Below are 22,745 nucleotides of genomic sequence, written 5' to 3'. Positions count from 1 at the left end.
CGAAACTGAAAAAGCAAATTGAAGAGCTACTTGAGAAGGGTTTCATCAGACCGAGTGTTTTACCTTGGGGATCTCCAGTCCTTTTTGTAAAGAAGAAGGATGGAAGCCTCCGATTGTGCATTGATTATAGACAATTGAACAAAGTAACCATCAAGAACAAATATCCACTTCCGAGGATCGATGATTTGCTGGATCAGCTTGTGGGATCCGCAGTTTTCTCAAAGATTGACTTAAGGTCAGGGTACCACCAATTGAGAGTGGGAGCAGAGGATATACCTAAGACAGCATTTCGGACGAGATATGGGCATTATGAATTCATGGTGATGTCGTTTGGACTTACGAATGCTCCTGCAGTATTCATGGATTACATGAATAGGATCTTTTGACCTTATTTAGATAAGTTTGTAGTAGTGTTTATTGATGACATTCTTATTTATTCAAATGATGAGGAGGCTCATGGTGAGCATTTAAGAATCGTCTTGCAAGTTTTGAGGGAACATAAGCTTTATGCCAAATTAAACAAGTGTGAATTTTGGCTCCAAGAAGTAAAGTTTTTGGGCCATGTTGTGTCCAGAGACGGAGTTGCGGTGGATCCTAGCAAGATTGATGCAGTGATGAAATGGAAACAGCCAAAATCTATTACAGAGATACGAAGCTTTCTAGGTTTAGCAGGTTATTATCGTCGCTTTATTAAGGGATTTTCGCAAATTGTGATGCCCTTAACTAAGCTGACTAAGAAGAATGCCCCATTTATTTGGACTGACAAATGTGAAGCTGCTTTCCAAGAATTGAAAAAGAGGTTAACCACTACTCCAGTGTTGACTATTCTTGACCCTGTGGTGCCATACACTCTGTACACTGATGCTTCTTTAAAGGGTTTAGGATGTGTTTTGATGTAAAATGACCGAGTGGTTGCCTATCCTCCAGACAGTTGAGACCACACGAGGAAAATTACCCTACTCATGATTTGGAGTTAGCTGCAGTTGTGTTTGCTCTGAAGATATGGAGACACTACTTGTATGGATCTAAGTTTTAAATCTTTAGTGACCATAAGAGCCTGAAGTATTTATTTGATCAAAAAGAGCTTGATATGAGGCAGCGACGATGGATGGAATTTCTAAAGGATTATGACTTTGAATTACATTACCATTTGGGTAAGGCTAACGTGGTAGCTGACGCCTTAAGTAGAAAGACTATTCATGCTGCACATTTGATGGTTCATGAATATCATTTGTAGAACAGTTTTCATGATGTTCTAGTAGATGTGATTGAACATCAAATGGCCGCACTCCAGGTAGCAGACTTTGAGAGCAAATTCTGGGAAGATCTCATAGTCTCACAACAGAGTGATGACTACTTAAGGAATATAAGGAAGGAGATAGTGGTAGGTAAGGCCCCAAATTTTACCATCTCTGAGGACACAGTGATGAGGTATAAAGGTAGAGTTTGTATATCTAATGATCCAAGATTGAGGAATATCCTTTTAGAAGAAGCTCATAGGAGCAAATATACAATTCATCCCGGTATAACTAAAATGTACCATGATTTGAAGCGAGGTTGGTGGTGGCCAGGAATGAAGAAAGATGTAACTGAATTTGTTTCTAGATGTTTAACATGTCAGAAGATAAAGATAGAACATCAGAAGCCAGTTGGAATACTGCAACCGTCAGATATTCCAAAGTGGAAATGGGATGATATTTCTATGGATTTCATCACTGGACTGCCAAGAACATCCTCGAGTAAGGATGCTAGTTGGGCGATAGTAGACCGACTCACCAAATCGGCTCACTTTTTGGCGATCAAGTTTACCTCTACATTAGAGAAATTTGCTGAGATATACATTAAGGAGATAGTTAGAGTTCATGGTATACCCTTTAGAATTGTGTCAGATCGTGACCCAAGGTTCACTTCAAAATTTTGGGGTGCGCTACAGAAGGCTATGGGTACCAGACTGAGTTTTAGCACCGTATACCACCGCCAAACAGATGGACAAACAGAGAGGATGATCCAAACTTTGGAGGACATGTTGAGAGTTTGTGCCATTGAACTACCAGGTAGTTGGGATAATCATTTGCCATTAGCTGAATTTGCTTATAATAACAGCTATCATTCTAGTATTGGGATGGCGCCTTATGAGGCCTTGTATGGAAAGAAGTGTAGATCGCTTTTGTGTTGGACAGAATTAAGTGAGAGGAGTATCATTGGTCCAGAAATTATAGAGTAGACCACCCAGAAGATTGCAATGATTAAGCAAAAATTGCTAACAGCTCAGAGCCGACAGAAGAGCTATGCTGATAAGAGGAGACGGCCGTTAGAGTTTGAAGTAGGATATCATGTATTTTTGAAGGTTTCTCCAGTGACAGGCATTGGTAGATCTATTAAGGCAAAGAAATTGACACCTAGATTTTGGAGCGAATTGGATCTACTGCATATAGAGTTGCATTACCTCCACAGATTGCAGGTATCCATAATGTGTTCCACGTATCACAGTTGAAGAAGTACAACCCGGATCCCTCCCATGTTATTGAACCTGAAGAAGTAGAATTGAGGGAGAATTTGACCTTTAGATCCGAACCGGAGCAAATTGAGGACTTTAAGGACAAACAACTACGCAATAAGACCATCCGACTCGTGAAGGTGATTTGGAAGGGTGGAGCCCTAGGTGATGCTACTTGGGAGACCGAGGAGAGTATGAGGCGAGATTATCCACATTTAGTTGCTTGGGTACATAGTTTCTAAGCTTATCTATTAAATTTTGAGGACAAAATTTCTAAAAGGAGGGGAGAATTGTAACATCCTGATTTTTATATAATAAAGAAATTGTGGAATTTAGGTTTTGAGGAAAAAAATGATAATAATAGGAATTTATATTATTTGAGGTTATTTAGAAATAATATTATGATTAGGTATTTAATTATGAATTTAAAAATTTAAATTTAAAACCACATAAGCAATATTTAGTTAAGATATAATACATAAATAATTTTTTTTTATGTGTGTGTTAAAAAAAAGAGAAGGTAGAAGGAACAAAAAAAAGGGGGTGAAAGGTTGTTGTTTCTAAGTCCCACATTAGTTAGATGAGGGAAGAGAAGAGGTGCCTTCATGTATAAAAAGGAGGGGGTGTGTGCATTAGGAAGCATGAGAGGCTAAGATGCAATTTAGAGAAAATTGCAACTTTTGGCCCAAAGGTTTGAATAATTAAATTCAAACCATAGTTTTTTTAATATAATTTTGGGACTCACAATCCCATTTTTATATTATTTTTCTCTCTTCCTCTCATGTTGCTCGGCGTTTTTTCGCAAGGGGGGATTATTTTCTTTTTTCTTCAGGTATGTTCTAACTTTCCTGTTTAGATTAGCATTTAAAAATTTATTTAATTACAAAATTAATTTTATAGTTATTTTTTAAATAATATTAGCTTTCTAGTGATATGATTATTTTGTAGGATAGAGTAAATATTTTGATTAGGATTTTTCTATAGGATAGTTAATCTGATGATATGATGGATTAAAAATATAGGTTAAAACTCTTAGGGATATAATAAATATTATAGAATATTTTCTTGAGGTTGAAACTCATGTTTAAGAATTTTTGAGTTAAAATCTAGATCTATATGGTTGAATTTATGTGGAATCTGAGATGTAGGGATAAACCTATGATTATTAAATATTTATTTAAGTATGAATAGGTATTTTTGAGGTTATAGAAAGGTGATTTGAGGCTTCAGGATAATTTTAAAATTTAATTTATTTTTGGACGAATTTTTAGAATATAGAAGGATGAAATTATGATACTAGAAGTGATTTGAGGATAAAAAAAATAGTTTATTAGGGTACGAGAATTTTAGAAAAGAATTTGGGAAGTTAAATGAGGCATAAATCTTAAATTAGTGTTAATATGGATTATAGATCTAAGACTTTCTAACTATTTAAATTAGAGTTATTTATTTTAATGTAAAATTAATATATAGTATTCTGAAATAATTATGTAGATTATATTGACAAAGATAGTGGTGAAAAAGGAGTTGTGAAGGGGAACTTGTTATTCAAGACACAAGGTAACCATTATTAATGTGTTGTGATGAGTGTGTTTGTGAATGGTTATGTGTTGTTTTGTTGTTTGGAAAAATTATGAATTATTGAAAATAAATACTGTATATACTTGTTTGAAATTATTGCCAAGTGGGTTAAAAATTTATTTTTGTTTATCATGATGAGATATTATTGTTCGGATATATTCCTGTTTGGATATTTGAATGATGCATGACTTGTCAGGGTATTTTAATGTATGGTGTTAATGGGAATTTCTGTTCGGTTAATTATTACCACGTGATAAGCCCTCATTGGACCCAATGAGTGGCGTGTCGCTTGGTCCAACTCACCTTTGGCCGGGTGATTTGGCGTCCGAGCATGGTGAAAGGAGGATATAAGGTGCAGTCATGCAAATTAAATACTTGTTCGGTTTGTTTGAAAGTATTGTTCGATTAAATGTTTTGTGTGCCCACTTAGCAATCGCATGATTAGTTACATCCGCATGCATCATTACATATTAATTTTTGGTTACTGGGACTTTTAAGTCTCATTCCCCGTGGTTAATATTTTTACAGGAGCGAATCCGGCCGAGAAAGCATTAGAGGTGTAATTATGGTGTATGAGACACCATCTTTTACGTTGCCTCTTATTTTGGATTATACAATGTATCTTGTGCCAACTTAGGATATATCTTGTCTATGGAGCATGTAAACTCTAATCCTTTTTATTAAATGCATTTATATGTCCAAGAGGATTATGTCTATCCTTTTGATTCATGACCTGATTTGAATAACATGCTATGAGGATCATGTCTGTCCCTCATGGTTCTAATTGTTTTTTTTGAGATATTTTAAGACCTGTGGTATATTGTCTTGGATGTATCGTGGTAGAAATTTTTTTACCATGATAAGGGTTCAATAAAAAAAATAAAAAATAAAAAAAAAGGATTTGTTGAATTAATAACTTGTGAAAAATCGGTCTGTGAATTTGAGGGTGTTACACATAGCATAGAGAGGCTTGTTACATTTAAATTTTCCCTGTGCAACAAGACAGATTGACCACACATCACAGCATGTAGCACAAAAGGCAAACCTTCATTCTTTCTTCCTTTTTCCTTACCCAACTGGCCCGCCTTCGATCTGGACCTACTTTTAAGGTTAAAATTACAATAATCTACTTAAATTAAGCCCCTCTATCCATACACTTTATTAATCACTAACCAAAATTATTGGGTTAACTAATCACGATTAATTTTCTCGAATGTTACACATATGCCCTTTATGAAACATACAAGACCACACAAATAACAATCATGTGACCATATAATGATATGCATCAAAACACATATGGGGTCATAATACTAACAACTATGTGCTCTATCGAATTATACCAGACCATAATAATAATAATCATTTGGCTGATATATAATATGCATGATCAATACCAACTTTATACCATCTTAATACCTTTGACATAAAATCAATAGCTATTTAGTGGGTTATGTTCATGAACTCGAACTTCTTAAGCCTTTCACTTGTAAGGAACTACCTAGCCAAGGCTACTATACTCACTTGTGCGATATGGTTTTTCCTAATACTAACAACCATGGGGTGTCATATCCCTAATTTAGCTTCCTTATAAACTAATAAAAACTAGTTAGGTTCAAGTCCCTTTAAGAATAAGTGGGATAGTCCTTCAAAGAATAAGTGTGATAGCCTCTACACAACAATGGGACTGTAACATTCGAGAAAAACTTAATCTTAGTTTATTAACCTAATGAGGGTAATTAGTAAATTAATAAGGTGTGTGGCTAGAAGGGTCTAATTGGTGTAATTGTGATGAATTCAACCCTAGAAGTGGGTCCAGATCAATTGTGGGCTACCCAAGCAAGGAAAAAGGAAAAAAAAGTAAAGATTTGTTCTTTGTGCCACATGTCGTGATACGTGGTTAGTTCGCCATGATGCACAGAGGCAAATTTAAATGTAACGGGCTTCTCTATGCCATGCACTGTGATGGAGGGTAGTATGCGCTGCGGTGCACAACTAAAATTTTTAATAAATCTGTTCACGTTCTGCATGAAAACAAAAGAGAGAAAAGCAAGAAATTGAAGAGAACATTGGAGCGCTACTAGGGCACGCACATTGGCTCTTACTGTTGATGTTTTGAAGCTTCCAAATACTCAAGGTAGGTAATCTAAGCCTTCTTCTTCCTTTCTCTCCCTCATTTATGATGATTTATAATAGGGTTTAAGTTGAAATGTTCATTTTCGGTCCATAAGATTATGGGCTGATCCCATTAGTTAAAATAAGTATAATGGGAGGGGTTTGTGATAGATAAACCCTACATTGACAATTTTATTAAGAGTTTGTTGGATAGAGCCTTTAATATTTGAAAATCCACATAAATATGGTAGTTGGGAGAGGTTTATGTCCATTAATGGTGGTTTGAAGTATTATTAATAATAATGTATATTAATGAAACCTAAAGAGCTCATTGGGTATGAATGGATAGTGATTTATGGGTTGATGGAATAGAGTGTGTGGAGATATGTGTTGATAAATCCTCGAAGATGGGATCATGATGATATTTTTGATTTTGGTTATAGTGTGGTTTCATTTGACACCATTCAAGCTTGTATAAGCTTTAGAAGTTGGTATTGTGAGGCGTAAACCTTTGACCTCTCAAAGGTTTTGAAGTAACCGGGGGAAACCTAACTTTTATAGTTGAATGTTAATTATGTTTGTGAAATGTGATTGATGACTTAAATAAATGATGCATTTTGGCAATGTGTTTAATTGTAAAATGATTTTGGAAAGGAAAAACATTTATTATGCCACCCACTTGTGATTTATAAATTTACTTGTGATATGTTGTTGTAAAAGTGAAGAATTGTGATATGTGATATGTTGAATGTGTGGAGTGATTAAATATGAGTATGTGAGATTAATCGCCATGAATTAATTCTTGAAATTCATAATATGTGACAAAGGTGCATAGCATGATCATTAGCGAAAGTTCACTTAGGGAAAAGGGTTGATTAGTTTAAATCCACGTGGTACTGGCAGTGGCCATTAGAATCGAAAACTTACCTTGGCACCGACCATTGAAATCGAGAGGTAACCCTTATCCTATGATTGATTTGGGACTGTTCTAGTTGTTCTACGAGAGGCTTGAATCTAACTAGTCTCCACCGATTCATGAGGAGATTAGATTATGGGTACGATACCCCATGGTTGTTAGTATTGGGGGAAATCAGATTATATAAGTGAGTGAGTTTACCCTGGCCCGGTAGCTCTTCATAAGTAGAAGGCTGGGTTAGTTCGTGAAGGACATAGCCACGTGATAGCCACCATTTTCATGTCGGAGGTAACAGGAGGGTATAAGGTTGGCATATGATCATGTATATAAGTCCATCCATATGGTTGTTAGTTTTGTGGTCCGACATGTGTTAGGGGCGCATGGTTACTATTATTATAACCCCATATTATGCTTTGCAAAATAACATGATTATTGTGTCTTGTGAGCCCAATTACATGATTGTTAGTTTTATGAATCGCGGCCAAGTGTTTATATGTGTTATCTACCTATTTACCTAATTACGTCTATTTATAGTTGATATGCAACTGTATAGGTTAGGTAGAACTTGGTTATTGAGTGGTTGTACTCACCCATCAATTCTCAATATTTTTAGGACCTAGCTCATTGGATCTGAGTCGATGAAAAACACACTAAGGCCTAGAATTGTGTTGTAATCCTCTATATACCTCCTCTTTATTGATTCATGTGTATATGTTATTGTATTTGTCAACTAGGAATATTTAACATTGTTTTTGCACTACTTGCAATATTTTTGTGTACAACTTGTGTATTTTATACCCTAGGTTAGTGCTTTTTAGTTGTGAACCCATAGATAGGTCAAAATACTTGTGCAAGTAGAAACATATTTTGAAAGAAATGGAATGATGTCGATGAATTTGTGCAATATTTCCTCCCCTTTGCGCTTTGTGAAAATTTAGGGTTGAGCAGTAATTTTATGATATATGTGTTTTTAATTGTGTGTGGTGTGTTGCACAAGTCCGCAATAATTTGTTAGGTGTGGTCGGATGGTTAGTGCAGGCTATTAGCACGCGTGGTTGAGTTGGGACACCCATTTAAGAAATTTTGTGAAAAAGTGGTCAAAATATGTTTTAGTGTCCAACTTTTTATAGAGTAAGGGTTTAAGTGTGAAACTGGTGCCATTAGCTAGAACTAGGAGAAAGCTCTATCTAGATACCAAAATCACCTCAATTGGATGTCGGATGGAGATTTGGGACACGTCAAAAGTTCGCTCATTGTGCTATCAAATGACAATACTGATGCTATCAAATTCGTGTAATGCGTCACGGCGCATAGCACAGAGAAGACAAGTCACAGTGCACATGTCATGAGCCACGGTGCACGTGTCATTTCTGCACAAAATTTATTTTTGAGTCTTAAAACTCATGGTTTTAGATCCCATTTGATTTTTAAGCTTTTGCATGATTTTCATACTCTAATTTGAACTTATTAACTAATGTTTGAGATTTGAAACGTTGAATTTTGAGAAATTCTCTTTTATGGAATTTGACAACTTTGGTAATCTTCAAGAGATAATCTCTTGATTACCTTGATAGTGTGGAGCATTATGTGGTTAAGTAAGGGAGACCTTACAAGGACAATAACTATCTACTAATTCTAACAGTTGGTAATCTGGCTAGCTTCCTATTCTAATGGTAAGCCGTCAATACCACGTGAATTTACAACATATACTCCTCTTCTTATAGGCAAACTCCCACCTAATGATCATGCAAATGAAACGTGCTTATTCTAGCATAAAATTTCTTATTAAATGCACTACACAAATTTTTTTCAATTATCAAACTCTACTAACCACTTTGTTCACCTTTATTTATTATTCTCATCACATATTCCATCTCATTCATAACACATTATCATCACATCACTAAGTCTCAACATGTTCTCATATTTATGCTAAAACGTACCAATTATCCACACATCATATATATATATATATATATATTCATATAGACAATTATATTTACACATGTCACTGCATCAATCTCAACACATTATATAACCTTACTCATATTGCCACAATTTGCATCAAACGTCGGTTTACAAATATCACTTGATTTTCAAACAATTCATTTAGACATATAACCAAATAACAAGGAAATGCATAAGTCAAATTTTTTCAGATTATCTCAAACCTTTGAAATGTCTAAGACTTACCCCTTTTTACCACTTGCTTTCAAGCTAAACTTGTAATACCCTAAATTTTTTTTCAAACAATTATCACGACTATGACAGAAAAGTGTCTATCATGGTAAACATAAATCAACTTCTTAAATTGTCATTTTTAAAATTTGAGATCCCAAACATTTATAAAAAAAAAACAATTGTGAAAGGCCTATATGATTCCATTTAAAATTGAAAACATGATAAACAAAATATAAGAGGAAAAATAGAAATAGTTACACATTTTAAAATCTTATAATCACCTAATAACCTTTCCAAATAGCACAAAAATATTTTTTTATTACTTATATACATTTAAAATTATAGTTGGATTACAGCCACCCAACACAATTTATATAAAGAAAATCAACATAAAGTCATCTAACAATTGACTTTAGTTTACGCAACATAATATCATTATAAAATTATCTTTCCACATACCATCTAGACCAAAATATCATTTTTCCCATCCTTATAAACATATGGCCCAATCACATACCTTTTTCAAAAAATCAAACATTATCAAGTATCATCAATACCTTAATAAGTACAAAAATATTTCTCAACAATGCATATTTACAGTCATCTCAAAACATATAACGTGCAGAAACTATTTAAAAAGGTACAATCACAACATGAATCCATAAGTTTAATAAATAACAAAGCCCTAAGACTGGCAATAGTGCATTATAAAAATCATAAATCCAAACTTAGAGAGAGGAAGTGGTTCCACACCACTAAGTCTTAAGGGCTTTTGCAAATGCCACATACTTGGCTCTTCTCGTAAAAATTGTTAACCACATAATGAAACTCAAAAGTCTCAATAACTAATACTAATGTATGAAAATATATACAAGCAATTAAATGTGTGTTTGTTAAGTTGGGAAACAACAATCATATAATTCCAACAAAGATACAAGAAATATTATAATACATGGCAAATAACCATCCTTATCTCTCTCTATTAACCTCAAGCTGTAGTCCTTACTTGGTGTTGGATTACCCGACCAAAGGTTAATTAGCCCGAGCCCTTACAAGCCAGCTATTGGGCCTCCAATAGGGACGTATTACATGACACAAAAATACAACAATAAAAAGTCTCCTAACACCTCCCACAAGAACCAAACAATAACATATCAACATTGTATAATTATATAACATTACAATCTTTATAATTTTTTCATTTTCAATAATATCAAATGACATCCCACTTGGCAAAAACATTTAAAATACATATTTACCATTCCATAATTTTTTCCATAAACATAACAAAATAATTTCCCACCAACAATTCACAAATTTTCTCAATAATCACACAAATAACATGAAGCAACACTACTCACAAATTAAAGCATGGTTAATTTGTGGCTTTATCAATAAATTACCTTTCACGACTTATCTTTCACCACAATCTTCACCAATAAAACAATATACACATAGCATAGTATTATAAGATATTAGTTAGTTTCAATTATTGAAACCAATAAAACAACTCTACTTTTAGAGTTAGAAGATATAAGTTACACTTTTAATTTCATTATTTATATCATTTCTAATGTTAGTATGACTAACCAAAATTCTAACATTCTTCTAACAAATTATAAATATTAACAAGCTATAATTAAATGCCTTTTATTTATTTATTTTTTTAATATCACCATTTTTCTCTTTTTTCATTCTATAAATTTGTACAAAAATATCTCATGAATAAAACATTCAGTCTCATTTTACAAATTATCATTGTAGCACCTTACAATCATTCTAAACCTAAATAAACTCCTAATTATTGTAAAGAAACCCCAATGTTTTCTAAACTTTATTTTTAAAAAAATTTCAATTCACTACTACAAATAAATTTCTCCATCCCAATTACATTTATATCACTCAATAATCTTATTTCATTTATTAGAGATATTAAACAATGATTGATAATTTCTCCAAATCATTCTTAATTTCATAATTTCAACATCTACAATCCCTACAAAAATTACTAATATTACATTCAATCATAAACATCAAAACCAATTAAATCATCAATATAACCTCCATTAAATCAAAATAAAGAATTAAATTCGAATAAATATTCATACATCACAATTTTCTCAATTAAAACCTAACTTTAATCCCTTAAATCAATAATTTGGGCAAATCTAAATCACACAAACTATTGTTTTAATATCATTAGCCTCATTAAAAACTAAATAATCAATTGAAATACTCATACATTCAACATACACCAAACCTTAAGTTTTTTACTGTCAAAAAACTAAAAACTAAAAAGACTATGTGACAAAAAATATATTTAAAATATTTATATAATTTAAAAAAATTTAAAATCTCATTCAAAATATCTTATTATGGAATCTTGAATCAAAATCATCCCGTCGTTGCTCTGCTGCGCTCGCTCTGTCTCTCCCTTTCTATTCGAAGACTCAGTGGAAAGAAGAATGAAGAAAAGAGAAAGGGGGTGCGGTATTTTTTCAAAACATTGGTATGGGCCATACAGTGTATGCCACCTACCCCTCTCTATTTTTTTTTTTCATACTCCCTCGCAACATTCTTCCGTCTCTTCTTGTTCCTTATTTCTTTCTTCTATTTTTTTTTATTTCATTCTCTTTCCCTATCTCTCTCATTTCTATCCTTATTTTTTTTTTACATTACTTATATGCCTAGTTTCTTTTTATCCGCTTGTTTTCAAAAATCCTATACCATGATACTATAAATTTTTAAATCATCTTTTATAATTTTTTACAATTTTTCAAGACTCAAAAATTTTAAGGACTAAAAATTTAATTTCTATATTTGTCTCAGATATAATTTTAATAATATTTATATAATTAGAGGCACTCAAGTGAAAAAATAATTTACACAGTTGAATTTAATCCCCCATAACCTTATTAACTCTCATTTTTCCAAAAATTATGTATTGGAATTAAGACATTAAAATTTAGCTCATATAATTACATGATATCTTCTAATTACCATTTAACAATTCCCTCATATTGTTACTTAACTCCTAAAAAATAAAAATTGGGATGTTACAAAACTCAAGCTCTTCGATGCTTTATGAGGTAGTCTACAATTAAGATTAACACCCATTAGTAATAATAATTTAAATTATCACTTTCAACATCTAATTTCATATTTTAGTAACTAAATTTTTCAACTACAAGATCAACCTCACATCCAATGAGTTTCTTAACTCTCATTAATTTTATTTAGCTGTCAACAATTTAAATAATCACTAATATATCATCTAACAATTTAAAATCATCATTAATATCACAAATTATTCACTTCCAACTCTCAAATTTTAATACTTTAATTATTCATAACTCTCAACTCTTGAGTTTAATAACGTCATTAGATTTATTAACTCTCATTAGCTCCAACTAGCTTCATCAAACCCATCTATCATGAATACTAACTTTCACCACTAATGGTATTTAAATGCACAAATTTGTTCATAATTGAGAGCCCACTCTCATGGAGGTATAAAACCACTATATCTAGGTTTAAATAACTCAAACAGCTCCTAGTCTCATTTAGACCAATAGGTTCGAACCCATAATCTTAGGTCTGAAAAATCATCATCTTCTAATATCAAATTTCACTTCTAAAATGTGTAAAGAGAAGAAAAAGAGATAAGGAAGGCATACTTAAGTGAAATCAAGCTCCAATTACTTTCAAAATACTTAAAAGTTGATGCCCTAACAGAGCAATTACTCTCTGTATTGCCCTCCCTCTGTTTCTAGCCTTCTCTCCCTGTTTTAGACCCTTCGTTCACATTTTAAAAAAGTTAATTCTAGAAATTATGTTGTAGCTTAAATTTTTAAGCTGCAACATAATGCATTATGCCAAAATCTAATTTTTTTATCTATCTGAGCCTAAGTGATTTAATTCACTTCTAAACCCCATCCAAATGCTAAAACCAAATCCAATAGCCGTTTCTAACTATCCTCAAATTATTTCTACTTAAATTTACATATTTACCCTTCATTAACTTAATTAATCAAGGGAATAATTCTTTTGGGATGTTACATGATCAAATGAAATGAGTTTCATTTCTCTTGTCAGTCTACTTAGAGATCAATAAAGTATGATTGTACAATACGATAGTGACATCTCCATGGTTATACAATATGAGAGTGATATTTTCATGTCTTATGCTTGATTTAGATATCATGCAATAAAAGGGATTTGACACGGTTGTAAAATAGGTTACATTGAATCACTACTCTTCACATAATTTGGATAGCCATAATAATGTATTGTTTGAAGCCGCTTATAACTTGTAGGTCAAAAGAATATGTTGGGCCTACTTCCAATATTATATGAGCCTAAAAGGTTACACAAGAATGATCCAACATGAATTAAAATGTTCAAATTCATTAAATTTAAAAAGTGTTTAGATTCAATAAATATAAAATGTCTTCATTTAATCTAGAAAGTTTTCTATTTTTGAAATAGAACGAATCTAAAATATTTTCCAATTTGGATTAAAAGAATATAATATTATTTATAGAGAAATAATATCTTCTTTATTATTATTGGGAATAATAAAATTAAGTTTAATTTAAAAAATTAAAATCTTTGAAATATTTATTTTAAAATGTGATATCTTTGAAATAGCTCATAATTTAAAATGAATATCCTAAATAAAATGATAAAATCATATTAAAAATATTGGTGGATAAAAATTAATGTGTATATGATCTGCATAATTTTTCAAACAGATAATTTATAAAAGGATAATTATTATATCCTTCTTCAGGCGGTGGAGGACAAAGTTTAGATATTTAATATACAAAATTAGTATATAAATTATTATTTAATTTAAATATGTGATTTCAGTCAAATAAGAGCCCACATTTACATAGATAAGAAAGCTAGGGTTTTGAGAAGTAGAAAACCTTGAAAAACCACCCACTTGTCCCAGAATCTGCCACAGTACTACAAAAAAAATATTCAACCCAATAATACATTTGTGTGATGGTTTTTTTTTTTTGTGCGGAGAATTTCAATTAAGAAATACAATAGAGATTTAATTATTGATGGATTCAAAAAAATTTTAAAATTTTAGTTTAATTTAGAAAAAAAATTTAAAAGAATTTTGATGGTTAAAAAATTAAAATACTCTTAGCTTATTATGTAAAATTACTAGTTATTAAATTTTTTATTGTACTTATTAATTTACCAATATTAATTGTAAATCATATCCTCCCCTTGCCACCCTAATATACTTTCCCTTGCCCCCCAATTATTAAATATTGGATAATTTATTGATATAATGAACATACATTAAATATTTTGTAATTAATATATATATATATATGATTCATACATAAAATTAATTATAATGAATTTTATTTACAAAAATATATTAAAAAATATAAATATAGATATTAATATAACTATGTATAAACAATGTATGATAGAGAGATATTAAATTTGTAATTAACTATATATTTATGTGATTATAAATTACATGCATATATGAAAATATGCAAACCAAGATATTGAAAATTAGACTGGATTAAATTAATAAGAAAAAAATAATTTGTAGGTCCTTCTAATTTTCACTGATTTTGAATTAGGTGCTTTTAGTTTATTTTGTTTTAATAGATCAAACTATAAATATTTGATTAAAATAAAATAAAGTACACAGATCTAATTCAAAATTAAGAAAAACTCTATAAACACTTATAGATTAATGTTTTAATTGATAAAAATTAAACTTGAGAGACGAACTTGATAATTGAGACAAACTTGATTGATTAAAATTTTTATTATTCCTTATGACTATACTAATTATTATTTAATTTAATAAAATAATTAAAACATATAATTAACTAGATAATTGGAACAAATAATCATATATCATTTAAATATTTAATGCTTTTCAGCATAAAAAAGTCACAATCTCTACTCTTTATATGGCTAAAAATAAAATCTCCACTTGTTAACATTGGCACTTAAACCTTGTAAATAGAGAAATTGTCAAAAAAAAAAAGACAAAAAACAAAAACCCTAGTGATTAGATAAACTAAGAATAAGAATAATTAAAAATATTGTGAAATCTTGCGTGTGCGCGCGATCAGACGTACAGTCTAATGTTTCGCAGACTTCACAAGGGCTCAAAAATAGGATACCAGCATCATTTTACTGTCCTTCTGCCTCTAGTCCTCAATTCATGTTTACTCATTATATTCGCTGCTGCACAAAATCTGCCATACAAGGTAGTGAATCTGGGAAATTGGCTCGTTGCAGAGGGCTGGATGGAACCATCTCTCTTTGATAAAATTGTTAACAAAGATCTCTTGGTACTTCCCTATCCATTTCTTGACTCTTCGTCTCATCTATGCTTTCTCTCACGCGCACACTCTTCTGGATTCTTGGTATCTTGGCCATGTTCAGATGGAACTCAAATACAATTGAAGTCCGCCAAGTTGCAGAAGTTTCTGGTTGCTGAAAACGGAGGAGGAGCTAATGTTTTGGCTAACAGTGATTCTGTTTCTGGCTGGGAAACTTTCAGGGTATGCCTCTGTTTGTGTGAAATCCACCTTCAATTTCAGAGTGTTCAGCAAGCAATTCCTTGGTTTAGATTCTGCAAACAAGCTAGTCGCAACTTCTAACTCAACCACCAACCCAGAAACGTTTTACATTATAAGGAACAGTAGTTACCCATTCAAAATTCCAATCCAATCATCAAACGATCTCTTCCTTCAGGTAAATATATATCCCTCTGTTATTCAAACCCCAAAATTATATGCCACATGGATCGCTCTGTATCATTCTGGGAATTTTGTTTATCATTTAATATGACTGTCTTAATCAGGCTCGATCAGAGACACAGGTGAGTGCTGATTATCAAGGATCGGCCAATTGAGAAGACGGCGACCCATCTGTGTTCCGTATGGCAATTGTGAAAACATTACTAATGCCAAAGCTCCTCGAGTCATGCAGGATCATTGGAACACGTACATCACTGAAGAAGATTTCAGAATCATGTCTGAAAATGGGTTGACTGCTGTTAGAATTCCGGTTGGTCGGTGGATAGCTCCCGACCCTAACCCTCCCAAGCCTTTCGTCGGAAGTTCTCTGGCAGCTTTTGACACTGCTTTCACTTGGGCCCAGTAAGTGCGTGGATCCAATTTCAATCGTTCAATTCTCAAAAGCTAATCACCCATTACAGGTTAATGTATTATTACGTTGCCGAAACCACGGGAATAAAGTGATGGTGGACCTTCATGCAGTTCAAGGTTCACAGAAGGGAAAATATCACAGTGGAACAAGAGACGGATATACTCAATGGGGAGATTGACACACACCGGACAGTCGCAGTAATTGACTTTTTAGCAAAAAGGTTTGAATTCTAGTGGTGGTTAGTGGACTTTGTTGCTGATGAGACGTGGGGAAATAAGTAGCTAAGGGCTTTGATGTGATTTATATCTGGTCGCCAAACTCAAGCCATTTAAACATATATTTATTAATTTATTAAATATTTATATATGTTTATTAAATTACTTTCATTAAATTATTTAGAAAAATTTATTTTAGGTAATATTATTTAATTACCATCGCCCCATCTCCTTTGTATAGACACAATGTCAGATTTGCTTTCCCAGAGTCACAAAATTGCTCATTTGTCTCCCCCCCCCCCTCCAACTAAAATTTTATGATTTTGTGTTCATTTTGTAAACTTATTTTTTGATATGAGGACAAAATAAATTTCATTTTTTGGTCAGAAAATTTCATCTTTATATATTCTTCATTTTATTTATTTAATTATATATTTTAAGTAAAATATTTTAAATTTAGCTTTAATTTTCTCTTAAAAATATGCTTGATATATAACAGATTTTGTTTCCATCTTTTCTCAATTATCAGGGCCTCACATCGCCCAACTGTGAAAGAAAGAAATGAAAGAAAATGTTTATTAGTTTGTATGTGACTGGACGTGTGAACTCGAATTCAATTATGGTGTGTTTCATTAAAGAGAATTTGGAGTTGACAAAAATTTATCAAATCCTTTCCTTATTATATTTTCTTTATAATTTTAAATTTCATTGACACTCTAATCATTTAAACATTTCAATCATTTCAAATCTCTCATTTTTTTTTCATATTTTTGTTATTAATACCTCTATGACTTTTACATCATTTCTTCTCTCTTCTTTTTGTTTCTTATCAATTGAAAAATAAAAATAAATTAATTAATCATTTTTAATTTTTTATTTTCGTTTTGAATATCTACTCATCTCTCTTCATCATTTAAATTTTTTTAAATTACTAAAACAAAATGATTTTAAATAAATGAAACTTAAATGTAAAATTTTAAATGCAAGATTTTAAATGTAAAAATTAAATCTAAATCCACAAATCTAAATGATACCTCAATGATTTCACAAAATCAAATTTTTGTTGTTCTAATTTTTGAGGATGGTTGAATTTGGTGCGGCAGATATTCGAACAAAACTAGCCTAGGAGGAATTGGACTGATGAGCAGTCCACTAGGAGTGGATCTGGACAGCCTCATAATGCAGTGAGGAAACACTGGATCACACCTCATGTATCAATCGAGCAGTGATTGATGTGCATTACTGCAGAGTGTATTCAAGATCAGTTCAATAACCTGAACGTGCAACAGAACATTGATTACATATATAAATAACCAAAGGGATTCGGACCTTAGCAGCATCACCACAAGCAATGTTCCTCTCAGTTTCGTAGGTAATTAGTTGCATTAATTGCTTTATTCAAACAGGCCATTCTTATCGATTTTCAATGAGAAGATAAAGAATGTTAATTTTTTTATTAAAAGTAAAAATAAAAATCAAATCAATTTATAGACAATTTCAATTATGTAGTTAATTTTTCTAGGTAATTAGTGACTTAAACCAAGTACCGAAAGGAGTATAATCTAAAAATTCTCAATCAAATCAGGCTTTTCAACACGTCATGAACAATATAACCCCTTGCTCTTGTAGCCTCACTAGTTTAATTTATTGAAGATGTTGTATTATATGGTGTGTGATAGGGGAGTGGACTGCAGAGTGGATGGTGGAGGGAGCATCAAAGGAAGATTATCAAAGATTTGCAAAAGCACAGGTGGCTGTGTATTTTGGGCTTAATTTGGATGGGCCTATTGGGCCTACAAATCATTGGAGCCTCAAGTGGATGATTCAGAATGACTATATAAATCTTGAAACCAAATCATTATTTTTCGATCAACTTTGTGTGTTTTTACTCGTAATTTATTTGTTGAGTAAAATTGTGTTAAACTCTTTTGTAATTTGACTAAGTCATTCTTCACATTTTTTTTTAAAATTTAAATTTGATTTTCTTATATTTTAATATGATAATATGATGTTATCTTTAATATTATTACTGAAATTAATTAATTAATTTCTTTACTCTTTTTTTTCTTTTGTTACATCATGAGCGGAGGAACATTTGACGTTTACTCACACCTACTTCATTTTTGCCAAATGATCTCCCTAAATGGCTATCTTCTGAATTCCTTTTTGTTGACAGAAAAATGTAGTTTTAATAATGAAATAAATTGGAAGGGAATTAATTTAATAAATAAAATAAAATGAATATAATGGGTGATTTAGAAAAAAAAATAGAAGGGTTAATGAGCAAAATAGAATATGAAGTGTTGCGCAAAAGACGCTATAAACTCTAAACTCGTAAAATGTGTAAAATAGATTCTAAACTTATAAATTCATAGCAAATTAAACTCTATCGTTAACTTTTTTTAATACCCTTACTGTTCATTTATTAATTAGAGCCACAAACCTTAAACTACTACACAAGCATCCTGGATCTTGAGTTTTGAAATTTTGAGCAAGTCGACTCTATCATTTATGTATGGAATGTTGACTATTATATAGACCAAATTAGCCTTAACGTGACCTATAGTGGTGAACACATCCTTGGCTATGGAAAACGACCCATAATTTTGTGAAATAACATTTATGCCCTTTTATTTTGTAATGTTTTTCAAACAATTAGTATCATATGCTTCCATAAACTCTATAACTCTAATTTAGTTTTATTTTTGATAATGTTTATTTATTTAATGATTCAAACTCGGGATCTCATTGGAAAATAAGTTTAAGTATTAGAGAATTTTATAGACGATAGACGTGAAATTCGATAATTTCATCAACGAATTTCAAACTCAAATTAACCGGTTAATTAAAATTCTCTAATATTTAAGTTTTTTTTTCAATCTGATCTCAAGTTTTAACCATTAAATAAATAAACATTATCTAAAATAAGACTAAATTAGAGTTATAGAGTATATGGAAGCATGAGATACCAAATGTTTGAAAAAATTGCAAAAAAAGGGGCAAAAAATATCATTTCACAAAATTATGGGTCGTTTAGTGTAATGTCCACTTTGACATTGCCAATATTCACTGTACAATCACCAAAAAAAAATAGTAATGAAGAGCTTTAGATTGCTCCTAGGCTCACCTCAAACACATGAGGGTTAGATCTAATAAACCTTTAAAAATAATTTAAAATATTAGGAATCTCAAGAAAAACCCTTTAAATAAGTAGTTTGAGCTCAAACTTAATAGTTTTTAAACATATGGAAAGCATGAAAAAATTTAGGAAGTAAAACACTTGAAAATAGGGCCACAAATACTATTTTTGTACAATTTGATACTTATGCAGTGGCATGTGGTCCATATGTCGTGCATATGGTATAGAAAGCTCAATTTTATTGTTGTACATATGCTACGGCATACGCAATTTATGCTGCGGCATTTTCCTGTCATGACAAATTTTCATGATGAATTTTTGATGTGCGTCATTTTCGCATTCGACGTTCGATTGGAGTAATTTAAGTGCCCATGCGAAGCTTATTTGATAAGTTAACTAATGGTACAAGTTTCATTATGATCCAACACCATATGTGAATTTTAGACACCCAGATGTAAAAGTTGGATTTTAAATGGTTTTCAAGTATCCAAATACCAAAAACTCAAAACTTATACCATTAGCTTATTTTGAGACTTGAACTAAGTCCAATGGACCAATATACACCTGATTAAGCATTTAAACACAATAACACACCAAGCACAAAATTTTGCCACTTAAGGCCAATTTCACCCGTTATGGCCAAAAATACAAAATCACAATCACACATCATTTGGCCTTTAATGCTACATAATACATCACATATATATTATCACCACATGTATACAACCTTCCTTGCACTTTTATAAGTATTTTAGCCCTTAACTATAAAAATCACTACATATTCACATTATATACAACATTGGGCTAAACTACAAAATAGCATAGTATAATACAAGTGCTAACAACAAAATATTATGCATTCTTAGTTAGCAACTTATATTCTCATATATTTAAGTTTATGTATACAAAAACCTAAAACAAAATCAAGCATTAAAATTATAATATAGCAAGTATGCTACCCCTTGCTCGATTCCTTCCCTTGCTAAAACTCAATAACAGAACCTGTAAAATAATAATCACGAGGTAAAATAAAAATCTCAGTAACTAAGATAATCGACATTATCAATTAACAGGCCGAGTTATAAACAAGTTTTAAAATATGCATAACAAACAGACCATATACAAATCACCACAATTTACAATGCATGATTACTATTCATCCAATCCTCCAATGTTTCTGATCAAACCGGTAGGCTATTTCTCTAAATCAAACTACATATATGATCCTTAAACTCAACATCCATGATAGGACTATCCCGTCAAGGTGTCCTAAACTACTTCTGGACTACACAGGTTCCTCCTATTATAAGTAATTGAAGTATCGTTACTCTAATACCGTATCCTACAGATATTGAGGAGCATAGTCTCTAACTTTGCACTCTTTTGAGTACTCAAGAGAATAATTCTTTAACACCGCACCCTTTTCGATCACTAAGGAAAAATATAAATTGCACCTGGCGTCCCGAGGTGCCAGTAGTGCCATATGAACTTAATCTCTATTAATTCCACAAGGGTGATCTCCCAACCTCTAACATACCATATTTCACTACATATCTCCACCTAACCATACATAACCACTTTCTAAACAAACATAAAGAATTTCACCACTTACTTCAAAAACATGAGATTTCACAAATCAATACTCCACATATTTTTTTAAAATACTTAACTTTTATAAAATTCATATAGATACACATAAAAAATCATATTTAAATAACTTATGAATAACTTATACAAGCTAATAAAATATGTAAATTATCTAGTTATCTTAATCCTTTTGTTACAAAAATAGTTACCCATGGTACTAAATCTTCTCTTGAGTCACAACAAGCTTTCCCCACATCTCAATATACAACAATAAGTATTATATATTAATTTTCAATTAACACCAACCCTATTAACTACCTATATCACCCCAAAATCTCCCACTTTGGCTCTTATCCTCAATAAAGAAGCTAGTCAAGGTTACAACTAGCTCACACCATCCCCTCAAGCTTCTCTCTAACTCTATCACAATATATAACTTGATATCTCAATTTGTCATAGTTCAAAACCCTATAAACTAATTAGGGCTTGATCTATTTTATTCTAAACAACACATAAGCTTCATATTAATGATTATTCAACTCAAAGAAACTCTAGTTAAGCTCCAATCATCCCCTGCAATCCATAGGGTTTGAGTATAATCTTCTCCAGCTTAAATCCAAAACCTCCAAATCTTTCACCCCTTTAAAAATGGATTAGAGAAGGAGGAGAGGGAGTTAGCAAGCCTACCTAGATGATTAAGAACCCAAATCAACTTTCAATCTTGCCTATACGGAAGCCCTAGCATAACTTCTCAAGATCTCTCTTCATGCTTCTTATTCTTACAAAAATTCCATTTGAAATTCTAAGTTAAATCACGCACCTTTTATTTTCAAAACTAGGCATTATGCCACGGCATAATACATAGTGAAATCAATCTTACTTGTATCATGCTATATTGTCTTGATTTGACCCAACTCGACCCTAGCTTAATTTTAAAGCTATCCAATGATCCAAATCATAAATTAACAACTTGAAAACATGATCAAATTAATTACACATTATTTTTAACTAATTTTTTATTTAATTAGCAATAAATTCTAGATTAAAACTCTAGATGTTACATTCACCATAGCCAACGATGCGTTCATTGTGGCATGTCATTCTAAGCCTAATTTAGTCTACATAATAGTCAATATTCTATACATAAATATTGAAGGTAATTTGCTAGAAATTTTAAAGTTTAGGGTCCAAGATGCTATTCGTGTAGTAGTTTAGGATTTATGGCACTAATTAACAAATGAACAGTAACAACATTAAAAAAGTTAACCATAAGGTCTAATTTGTTATGAATTTAAAAGTTTAGAGTCTATTTTATACATTTTAAGAGTTTAGGGTACTTTTTACGCAATA

General features: G+C 31.5%; 1 pseudogene; it reads left to right on the top strand.

The window, feature by feature from the left end:
* Positions 1 to 15,421: 15,421 nt before the first annotated feature.
* LOC129308983 (uncharacterized) lies at positions 15,422 to 17,045 on the top strand (annotated as a pseudogene).
* Positions 17,046 to 22,745: the final 5,700 nt, after the last annotated feature.

This window comes from Prosopis cineraria, unplaced genomic scaffold (genome assembly GCF_029017545.1).
Source record: "Prosopis cineraria cultivar Desert tree isolate PC_DT_omini unplaced genomic scaffold, ASM2901754v1 PC4, whole genome shotgun sequence".
In the NCBI taxonomy this organism is placed as follows: Eukaryota; Viridiplantae; Streptophyta; class Magnoliopsida; order Fabales; family Fabaceae; genus Prosopis; species Prosopis cineraria.
Note: the sequence above shows the minus strand (reverse complement) of the source record. Positions and strands in the feature narration are given on the sequence as shown.